General features: G+C 40.8%; 1 long non-coding RNA gene across 1 annotated transcript; it reads right to left on the reverse strand.

Moving 5' to 3' along the window:
- Positions 1-2,511: 2,511 nt before the first annotated feature.
- On the reverse strand, positions 2,512-4,027 carry LOC125439726. Its single transcript, XR_007245572.1, has 2 exons — positions 3,931-4,027; positions 2,512-3,382 (listed from the first exon to the last, which is right to left on the reverse strand). It is a non-coding gene; the product is annotated as an uncharacterized LOC125439726 (long non-coding RNA).
- Between the last annotated feature and the right edge of the window lie 4,760 nt (positions 4,028-8,787).

The raw sequence follows: 8,787 nt of genomic DNA on the forward strand, positions 1-8,787 counted from the left end.
ATTATTGGGGTTGGGGGATCAAACACTGTGTAGCAACCCCTTCCTTCATCTCTGCCCAGGAGTGAGGAGCTGAAGCATTTCTGTTGCCAGCTGCCTCCTTCTCCTGTGCTCCCCAGCCTCTGCTGCCCATATCCTTGGGTTGTTACTGATGCCTTTGCTGTGGTTGCTGGCCAGATGGCAGTCTCTACCACTGGCAGCTGGCCACCCTCTGTGCAGGCTTCTGTTGGGTGCAGAGGAGAGGACAGTTGGCGCAAGCCATCAGTTTCATGTGGCAGCCAGCCAGATATTCCCTCTTTGAGACTTTCTCACTTTTTCAGTCACAGAGAGCTATAAGGAGCCGCCACTGGATTGCAAAGTATCTTCTCCTCAAGATTTAGCATGGTTAAAATTTTAATCCTTAAATAATTTGCATGAAACATAAAATATGAACCACAGTACTAGATTTAACCCATTTACCTGAATTATAAAATGGTTACATCTCAATTCTGAGACATTTGAAAGTGGCAACTGCTGGAAAAAAACACCTACATGGTAAAACTAGGTAAAAAAAATTCAGTTTAAGTTAATTGAAGACAACAGGATTCATCCAACAACTGGATTTCACTGATAGTACAGTTTTCTGCCAGCAGCAAGCTCCTTCCATAGAGGAAAGTGAATGGGGTCACTGCATACAGTTCCGCGAAGAGCGCTTCAAGTAAATTATGCACCTTTGTAATGGAATTGTGAATAACTATGAATAAACTGTAACTGAACTTTGCATAATTTTAATGGAACTTTTAAAAAGTCAGACAGAAACAACCAAGTATACAAACAAAAATGCAACTATAAGAGGGAAAGGGAGGGCTCCCAGTTTCCTCTGCGCCAAATATAAACACAATTAAAGAATTGCCACTTGCTCCCTAATTACAATTAAGAAATTATAATTCAATTAATTATTAATTATTACTACTAATTAAGTAATAAATTATAATTAAAGACTGTAGGGTCAGCAACTACAATGTTTGCCTGAAGACCTACTGTCTGCTGCCCCAATGTATCAACATAACTTAACACGACCATTATATGCTGGCAGAAAGATTTGGCTGCAGCTGTTAACTACCCTAGGAATGAGAAGAATTTGTACAGTAATTAGTATTCTAGGAAAGGTCTGACCATTGCAGAATAGAATTGTATTAGTACTTCCCTTGATGCACCCTATTAATACAGCCCAGAATTGCACTGGCTTTCTTCGCTGCCACATCATACTGTTGACTCATGTTCAGTTTATGGTTTGCTAAAACTCCCAGATCCCTTTCACATGTATTGTTGTCAAGCCAAGTGTTGGCCATGTTATATCTGTGCATTTCATTTTTTATGCCTGAATGTAGTACCTAATATTTCTCCCTGCTGAAATTAATTTTGTTGTTTTGACACAGTTCTCTAGTCTACCCCTCATAATTTGGTATCATTTGTGTGTTAAGTGCTGTCAAGTCACTTCCAGCTCAAGGTGACCCTATGAATCAATGTCCTCCAAAACATCCTATTATTAACAAGTTTTGCAAACTAACACTAATGCCAAGAAAAGTTAAAAGCAGCAGGAAAAGAGGAAGCCCCAATATGAGATGGATTAACACAGTCAAGGAAGCCACAACAGTCAGTTTGCAAGAGCTGAGTAAGGTTGTCAACAAAAAGACATACTGGAGATTATTAATTCATAGGATCATCATAAGTCAGAAGTGACTTGTCTTGACCGCCCTTAACACACACACCCCTACAGCAAAATACATTCTGGTGGAGAAGGATATGCATAAATGACCAAATGACTTTACCCTGGAGGAAAAGAAACTTAAGTTGGAGGAAGGGTTCTCAGACTTAGAGGGAGTCTTCATGGAAGTCTCACTCCATCTGTGGAGCTTAGTGCTAGGTTACAGCTTGTTAGGAGCTTGAAGCTGATCCCCTGTTTCTTATTTGCATTTCCCAGTTCCTTATTTATGAATCCATATGGAAACACTGCATTAACTGGAAACCAGCCTCAGCTCATTGTCATTGTTAACTCTAATCCTTCCCGCAGCTGCACCCTTCTGCAGTTCTTTTAATACCCTTAGATGTAATACATTAGGCTCTAGAGACATTTGAACTCATTACAATAGCCTGGTATTCTAGTTCTACCTCTATCTGTACTATGCTGGATTTCTCCTACTGCATCATCTATTCCATTTTCCTCAGGTTGAGCATTGCTTTCCTTTTGAGAGAAGACCGAGCTAAAGAAAGCATTGAGTACTTCTTTTTCCTCATTGCCCCAGTTAGACATTTCATAATCTTTTCCACACAATGATTCTTCCATTTTCATTATTCTTCCTTTTTCTATTGACATAACCAACTCAGCTCTTTTTATTGTTTTTAACTTCTCTAGTAAGCCGGAGTGTGTTTTGCACTTTAATTTTGCTGACTTTCTCTCTACATGTGCTGGCTATTTGTTTGGATTCCTCTTTGGTGAGATCCTAGCTTTTCCATTTCTTTTTCTTTTAAATGTCCCTTTTAAATCTTAGCTCTGTGGAAAATTCTTTAGACACCCATCCTGGTTTTTTTTTAGTTTCTTCCTCCTCACTGGAACTGTTTGAAATTGTGCCTTCAATATCTCACTTTTAAGGAACTCCCAACCATCATGTTGTGCAGTGTCATTAATTCTCATATAGACCGAATGGAAGGGACAGCAGTCTGTAAACTTGATGAGTCTTGTCAGCCTCTGTGTTACATCATGGATTCTCACCCCAGGGAGAAAGTACACTTTTAAAGACATCCTATCAGGCCTGCAAATCATTATTTCTATTCCTCAGCAGGGAGTCTCCTACCGCAAACACATCTCTCCTGCCAGGCCTGCAAATCATTGTTTGTATTTCCCTCAGTAGGGAGTCCCCTACCACAACCATAGTCTCTTTTCTGGGGAATGGCAGGGGCCATTCCATGTGCTGAATCTTCCAAGGTCATCTGCACATTTCCTGAGGACTGTGCCTGATCCTCATTATCACTGAAAGGGGAGAGAACTTAAATCAGTTTTGCAGCTGTAAACTCACAGAATGATCCTGGTCCCTCCACTTCTATATGTTGCATTCTTACAAACATCTGCCTCTTGTGTTTGGGAACTTCCCTCCTCCTCTGAAACATTCCCTCCATGTTCCTTATCCAGGACAGTCTGCTCCATTCTGTCCAAGACATCCTCATGCTTCCTAATGTGCTGAAGAGTAAATACACATGCCTCAAGTTGCTAGATCTTCTCTTCCAAGAGGGCACCAACTTGCACCTGCTGCAAGTGAGGCGTCCACACATTCTAACAAGAAAACAAACGTACCACAACTGTTGCAGATGACTGCAACAACTTTTTCACCATCCATATTCAGTAGTCCTAAATATAAGATGATCAGATTTTTACTCCTGTAACATGGGGCACGCGCACCCACGCGGCCGCAGGAGCACACTGCCTTTTGTGGTGCTCCCCGGTCAGGAAACAGGGAAGCGCGCCCAGAAGGCAGTGCGGCAGCACAGGAGGCACCCACGGCCACAGGAGCACACTGCCTTTTGCGGTGCTTCCCGGTGGGCGCTCCCCTGTGGGCGCTCCCCGCATCCTGCGCTGCCGCACTGCCTTCTGGGGCGCTTCCCTGTTTCCCGACCTGTGACAGGGCGGGAAACTGGGGAGCGCCGCAAAAGGCAATGCGCTCCTGCGGCCGAGTGCGCGCTGCCGCACTGCCTTCTGGGGCGCTTCCCTGTTTTCCGCCCTGTGACAGGGCGGGAAACAAGGAAGCGCCCCAGAAGGCAGTGCGGCAGTGCAGGAGGCGTACGCGGCAGCAGGAGCACATTGCCTAATCGGGACAATTTTAAAACCCCGCGGGACGCGGGACACATTGCGGAAAAGCGTGAGTGTCCCGCCAAAAGCGGGACGGCTGGTCACCTTACCTAAATAGGTACTGGAATGGATTTCTGGGCCTTTCTTTCAAAGTCTCTCGTTAAACTCTTTCACAAATGCCTGCTGATCTTGCTTGTTAGCCAAGCTGCTGTTCACTGAGCTCCCATGACTGAGGTTACAGCTATATAAAGAGCTAGTGGCTGCTACCTCTGACCCCAACCAAGTTTCTGACCACCTTCTGCTCTTTCCTGAGAAACTGATGCTTATTGATAAAACTGTGCATGCCACTGGCCTTCAGAGACTGATTTCAAAAGAGTCTGATGGCAGTTAAAGGTTTATCTCAAAGGAGCCTGATGGCACTGTCATAGATCTCCATCACACCAGAAATTAGGAACAGAAGTTCCAGGCCAGAAGAAACTCTTCTAAAATGGATTAAACCTTGACGTCTTTCACTTTAAAACAAAAAATTGACGAAATAGTATCTTCACTCAAACTGAACTAGAATGGCCACTAAATTTATTTTATAGCAGAATTCAAGCCAAAGGTGAAAATGTAAAAAAAAATTCAAAGAAAAAGGTGGTTTTTAGTCCTCATAGGTTATGATGGAAGAAAACTGGTAGCCTTTTAGATGTCACTATAATCTTCGATGGTCATCTTTCTCACACTCCTTGGAGATAAATGGATACTAGCAAAAAAAGAAAGAAAAAAAGGAAGGTCTTTTACATTCCAACAGGGAATAACAGAAATTCTCTTGGACTTCCCCAGCCATTTCCAATTCATATAATGTCCTTATAGTTAGTAAATTAAATGACAGTTACTTTAAACAAGCACATCACAAATTCAGAAACATAAGAATGATTGATGAAACATCAATGTTACAAAAAAGTGTAAAACATGATACCAGTAGATTGCATCAAGTTCTGTGCAGAATTAACTAAATCCCAATGAATTGTTCCAGCTCAAGGTCCCTTAACAGGTGTGACAATTAATATAACAAGCTGTAGGATAAAATCCCCCAATGAACTTGTAACAATGCAACTATGGATGACAGAAATAATAGTAAACTCTGAACTGTCAAGTAAAACTTAAGACCATGACATATAATATGTTCATCCAAGGAGAAGAAATTGAACGATCAAAACTGGAACATGAGTTAGATTGGTAATAATTCTAAAATGTTTGCATCCTCACCCCAAGAAATCTCTATCAGTTTCAGCATGTGTGTTCAGTGTGTGGTGATATGTTTTGTTATAGCTTGTGTTGGACTCAATGATATTGAAAGTAAATTAGGAAATTAATCTCACTGTTGCCTTTGTTGGTTTCCATCACAAATACAATGGATGCCAGTACACAAACCCAGTCTACAGCAGTTAAAACACAGGATTAGGACATGGTTTAAATCCCTGCTAAAACATGAAGATAGTTGTGTCTGCTCACCATTGGATACTAAAGAACTGGTGTACTATAGCCATTATTTGGAACTGGATTTTTCTCTGTGGACAAGATAATTGATTGCTAAAACACAATGGCAGCCCAGTCTCTAGCAATGTGTGGATATAGTCTTGGACCAGTTAATTTTTTCTCCATCTAACCAACCTCATGTAGTTATTGTGAAAATAAAGGGTAACAGAGAACCATATATATGCCAGCCCCTTGGGAAAAGGCTGGGATAAATTTAAAAAAATTACTCCTCTTCCCCCTTACTCTACCCAATTTGGATAAAGAACATCTTGCCCAAAAGTCAGTCCTTTCCTAATTTCAGGCAGACAAAAGTGAAGCTATCCTACAGAGAATTAAAATTCTCATTCTCAGAATGGACACAGGTATATGTGAATTGGTTTAATTAATCTTTTTGATCTTTTATCAGGAGCATTGAGTTATGCAAGTTGATTTTCCTATAAAAACGGAGCAAGAGGGCAAAGAGAAATTCACCCTACTCCTTCACATAATCTAATTGAGCTCCATTACTTTTTGTATTTCTGTTCAGTCTGGCTCCTATTGCTTGGGGTAAAAATATTTGTCAAGCATCTTAGTCACATGTGTTGTTGCACACCTTGATTTACATGCTCAATTTTGTTTAAAAATAGAATACCCCCAATCCCATTAAATACGAAATGGTAAGGGTTGCCAATCTTTTCCCCCAATATCTTTGAGAGGGAGGTGTACCTATCCTGACAAACAATGTTTCTTTTTATGCCCTGCCTTGATGCACATGTAATTTTGCACCATGGTTAGCTCTTAAAAGGGAAAAAAGAAGACGAAGAGTTGGTTTTTATGCCCACTTTTCTCTAAGGAATCTCAAATCAACTTACAATCACAATCTATTCCTCTCTCTCCAACAGCCATCTTGTGAGGCAGATGGGGATGACAGCGTTCTGAAAGAAATGTGACTGATCCAAGGTCAGCAGCAGGCTTTATGTGGAAGAGTGAGGAACTGAAGCTGATTCTCCAGATTAGAGTCTGCTACTCTTAACCACTACTCCATGCTGGTTCTCAAGAAATTGACGAAAGAAAAAGTTGGAAAGAAAGGACTGTGCACATAATCCTGTAATGCAGTCTTCATCTGTTGATGGTTAAAAAAACCAGTAAGCTAAAGATAAGCCATAGATGAGTTACCCCAACTCTCAGGATGACCTTTTTTTTAAAGCTGCATACAGAGAGCTGCTATGCAAATGGAAAAGCAACAATCCCATCCTTCCACAAACTCCTTCTATCAAAAAAAGGTTGGGTCCAGACCATTGGTTTCATATGGCAACAGATCACATAGATTTTTTTGTTTTTTTCTTTATTGTCCTTTCTGTATTATGGGGGATAGAGGATTTAAATATTCAATTAGGGATATGCAAAACCTTCTTGGGGAATTTTTTTTTCTTATCCAAATTCCTTTGGGTTTTCTTGAAATTCCTCAGAAAATTTTGCTTGAGGCAAAACTCTTCAAATTTGATTTAATTTTCACTTTCCATTTAAACTGGTGATGACCTAAGGTTGAGCAGAAAAGCCCTGAGAAATTTTGCTCTCTTATCTAAACTCTTGGCTTCTTTCAGAATTCCTCAGATGCTTGGCCTGAGGATGAACGCCCACAAATTCTCATCGGATATGACTTTAGACAAAAATTCTATGGCAATTTTAGCTGCAATGTATTCAAATGTGAGATGTGAAAGATAATTTATCTTACTATTTCCATGACTAGCAGGAGATGCAGCCAAATGACCACAATTAATTCCACACAGTTTGGCAAGTTTGATATTGCCTGCTGTGGGAACATCTAGAATGAAACAAGTATTAAGACAAAATTACTCTTACTGTTGTTAAGAACTACTACCTGCCGATGAGCATTATTGACATAATTTGCAGTGCGTTATAGGAAGCTCATTTGTGGACTTTGTTCTTATCCTGTGATTAAACAAAATGCAAGCTTCTTACTCTGGCAGTCTTAATATTTGGTGGAGGCTATAAAAACAACATGCGTATTTCCCTTTATATAATTGGTTTGGTTACAGCAGGTTTTTTTGAACAATGTTTATTTTATTGTACTTGGTTTATTGGGGGGGGGGGGAATCTTTGAATCTTCAATTTATTCTTCATGTGGGAATGCTCAAATCCTGTAGCTTTTAGCCAGCAGCATTTTTTCTAATGTTAATTTGTTAACACCTATTTAGCTTTCCTTCACACACTTAAGACAGCTCCCTTTTTTACTCTTGGCAATTCAGTGCCAAGTATTTTAGAACCAAGCTTGAAAGATAGTACATTTTTAATGATAAATTCAATTATTCTTTAAATAACAGGATGTTTGTCACTTAATGAGCTCATGACTTAACAATGGCCAGAGATCAAGCTACATTTTTCTTTTATGTCCAGATTTAGATTAAATTAGCAAACCATATAATATTTTTGCTTTTAAATTGACTGAAACAGGCAGTGAAGTAGGACTCGGAAATGATGCTTAGCCACCCCACCTGAGTGTTGACTGTTAGGGCCCCAGATTGTTGGGCACTGAAAGATATTACTGGACATAAGAACAGGCTTGATTAACACTGTGCAGGCCAGAGGTCTACTGTGCAGTCTACTGATTGGTCAGCAGCCATTTGAGTAATGCAAAGTCAGCCTTCTCTGGTATGTGATACTGTCTCAACATTCTCACTGCTTAGTGGTGGCAGCTGAACCCACTTCAGTAGAACAAGTGAATTCTCTACATTGACAAAATGGCTGTCTCAGATGCAACAGGGTAAAAGAAACCATACATATTCTAAAGCACAGGTGTCAAACTCTCAGCCTTCCAGATGTTATGGACTACAGTTTGCATCATCCCCTGCCAGCATGATGCTGGCAGGGGATGATGGGAACAGTGGTCCATAACATCTGGAGGGCTGCGGGTTTGACACCTATGTGGGAGCAGCAGTGGCATAGTGGCTAAGAGCAGGTGCACTCTGATCTGGAGGATCCGGGTTTGATTCCCCGCTCTGCCGCCTGAACTGTGGAGGCTTATCTGGGGAATTCAGATTAGCCTGGGCACTCCAACATACGCCAGATGGGTGAACTTGGGCTAGTCACAGCTTTTCGGAGTTCTCTCAGCCTCACGCACCTCAGAGGGTGTTTGTTGTGAGGGGGGAAGGGCAAGGAGATTGTAAGCCCCTTTGAGTCTCCTTCAGGAGGGGGGATATAAATCCAAACTCTTCTTACTCTTCTTCTATGTTCTAAAGCCACTATGTTCTAAAGCAAATTCTAAAGAGAATTTGCAGGTCTGTAAACTTTCATATTGGGAAATAAACAAACAAACAAACAAACAAACAAATAAATAAATCTTGAGCTCATTATAATGGTCCCTAACCATTGCTATTTTCAATTTAAAAATTTCTATCTTAGGCTGCCATCTCATGCACATGTTCTTGGGAGTAAGCCTCATCAGA

Source organism: Sphaerodactylus townsendi, linkage group LG10, assembly GCF_021028975.2.
Source record: "Sphaerodactylus townsendi isolate TG3544 linkage group LG10, MPM_Stown_v2.3, whole genome shotgun sequence".
Lineage (NCBI taxonomy): Eukaryota > Metazoa > Chordata > Lepidosauria > Squamata > Sphaerodactylidae > Sphaerodactylus > Sphaerodactylus townsendi.